Raw genomic sequence first — 3,159 nt, 5'->3', positions numbered from 1 at the left:
CGTCGCATTCTAAGTCCCATGGCCTTTTACTTTTCATTCCGCACACGTTCACATGTATATCACACACACTCACACACCATCACACAATATCAATCATTCAAAAAGTGGGGCGCGACAGTTGGCGACTCCACTGGGGACTTCCTAAGTGGGTCCAAGCATTTGATTTGGCCATTCTTTTCCTTTTTCTACCCCTTTTATGTATAGCATGTGGATATTAGGATTGCATTTTTCATTTTTAGGACCTTTTGTCTTATGTACGTAATCAAACCAATCCCTCGACTCACGAATGTATGTTTGAATGAATGTTTACTTGTTGTCTCGCGCTTGCATTGCATTTTGGGAGGTATGGGTCACCCTAGAGCCTCGCGTTGGTTCTTGACCCTTCCCCTCCAAACGAGCACTAGCATACGAGCATACGCTTTACTTCTTTTATCCCTTTTATTTTTCTTTAGTGGCTTGTCACGCCACTCCACCCTATTAGGATTAGGTGACTCACTTGGACATGTGATCACGACACGATGTGTGTGTAGCATGTTCCAATGGGTCACTCAATCTTCCACTTAAAGCTATTGGTTGATAGCCTTTAGCTTTTGGTCGAAGATTGAGGTTTTGATAGATTCACTCATAACACGTAGCCGCGACACGATGTGTGCGTAGCGGTGTTTGGGGAATCGCTCGAGCCACCGACAAAGAATCTTGGGATTGATGACCCTTGGTTTCTAAGTCTGAAGGCTCGGGGACCTGAGCTTGTCGAGTCTAGATGCATTAGCGAACCCCAACCTCATGCATCCATATTAGAATTGCCTAAGGTAGAGTCTGCCTTACCCTATTAGGGACACGATTCACGAGGGGAGGGATCCAACCCCTCTTTCCCTTTTATTGCTTTATTTCTTTGTATTGATTTCGTTGCTACAATGTGTTATGTGTATTTATCTGGCTGAACTAATTTTTCTTGGTTTTGTGTCCCCATTGCATTCACAAACTCTAGCAAATAAGAGGTCTGGTACGACCTCCTTTTAGAACCTACCCTTATAGATAGGTTATTGCACGTTTAAATATTTTGGTATATTGCATTCATAGATTAGTAATTGCATATCATTCTAGGCCTACCTTGGTGTATAAAAGGTCCTTTTAGATCATGATTTCATTTCAAATTGCATGTTTTACTGCTTTAATAAACTGGCATCATGCATAAACCCTAGAAATGGAATGCCACATAGGGAATCCCGTGTTTAGGAATAAGCCACCTTGTGTCTCGGATACTTAATCCAAAGAGACTTGCACGTTTACATTTTGTACCATCCAAAGGGGTATTGCACAAGGTAAGGTAGGATCCGATCATTTTCATAGAGTGATCTTTGGAATATGAGCATCTAATAATCACTTTTTGGCCATTTTATCAAAAATTGGTAAAAATCCCTTGCGTGAAGGACATTAATTTGAAGAAATTCACAAATGATTCCTGCTATTGAGATGATAAATAAATTGAGGCCAAAATTTGATTTTTAGAAGGTCATAGACTAATGCACCTCAATAATTTTGAAATAATCAATGGCCGGACATTTCAACCAATCCATTTTGCCAATTCATTCAATAAATCATCAATTCATTTGACCAATTTACCCTTTTTAGGGTCACTTGGTCGATTTTGAATAAATCATTCATTTGGCCAATTTACCCATTTTTAGGGCAACCGAGCCGATTTTGAATAAATCAAGTTTCGTTCAATCTATTTGATCAATTTACCATTTTTAGGGTGATCTGATTAATTTTGGATAAATTAAATTTCATTCAATTCATTTGACCTGTTTCCCTTTTTAGGGTAATCCGGTCGATTTTTAATAAATTGTCAATTTCATTTGACCAATTAGGGTTTCAATGTCGAATTTCAAAATGGAAAACCTAGTCGATTTTGAGAAAAACATCCATTGCATCCAGCCATTTGATCAGTTGGAGTTTTGACCCGTGCTTCACTGAGAAAAGTTGTCAAAACGAATTCCAATCTCTTCGATAGGAAGTTCGTCAAGGTCAAACCCATGCGTTTTTGCAAGTTCTTGTATCGATCAAAGGTGATCAATCCCTTCGGACGTTGTCCTCATTTTGACAAATCTCTCATTGACCAAATTCTTTCAAAATTATTTTTCACTCAATGAGTTGATCAGATCCATCAGGTATGGTATAGTGCCTACCCTAGAGGATTGCATTTTCATGCTAGGCCTACCCTTGGCATAAAAGGGTTCCCCCATAGGACATGCATACCGATTTTATATTCTTGTTTACTAACTCGGGGTATTTTTCTTTTGTTTCCCCCCTCCCCTGCATTCATAAAAAAGGTTTCAATAAGATGAAAATATTTCCCTATATTGGATAACAATTTTTTGATCCGATAAAGTTTGGAAAGTATTATTTGATTCTTGGGCAGATCCAATAATGGAAACCTGAAAGATCCATCTGAAAGCTCTAGGCTAAGAGCTTCTAAGAGATTTTGTAATTGTTTTTCAAAGGAAAATTCTGTTTATTTGATTTGTTAATACATTTTTGTTTCAAAAGAAAAGGAGACGAAAAGTGTATATGTGGAGATCTTTAGAAGTTTCCCTCCTCATTTGTATCGTAATTGAACGAGAAATTTTTGTTTCAAACTTTTTCAGCAATAAAGTTTTGGACAATTATTGTTTTGTGTAAATTTATGTACATTTCATTCTTTATTCTTATTCATTGGAGATTTTATGATGAATTTTGATGAAATAAGACCAAATCGAGATTTCCTCAACCTCCAGCCTGGAAATTCATAAGTGTATGCTTTTTAAAATCCTTACGTACACTAGATTGGTGATCCGAGCTATACAATAAGAGTGCTCAGAAAGAAAAGGGTGAACGATCACTCAAAAGGCCCAATGAGATACCTTTCTCCTTCACTTAACCCCAAAATAAAATCAGTCACATTGATCGATAAATTGCAAGTTGGGGCAACTTTTGCTTGAAAATGTCCGCTGTGTCTAATCCGATTCAATCACATCTAAGTGAAAGCAAAAATGCTAGAATAAGGAGGGAACTGCAAATTGGGGAAATTTGATTCCACTTGGGTTCCAAGTTTGAAAAAAGAAAAGGAAGGGTTTTTGTCCATGTGAATCGCCTATGTTTCACAAATATGGATGAGCA

This window comes from Coffea eugenioides, chromosome 6, assembly GCF_003713205.1.
Source record: "Coffea eugenioides isolate CCC68of chromosome 6, Ceug_1.0, whole genome shotgun sequence".
NCBI lineage: Eukaryota > Viridiplantae > Streptophyta > Magnoliopsida > Gentianales > Rubiaceae > Coffea > Coffea eugenioides.
The sequence above is the reverse complement of the archived record's forward strand: the minus strand, read 5'-3'. Positions refer to the sequence as shown.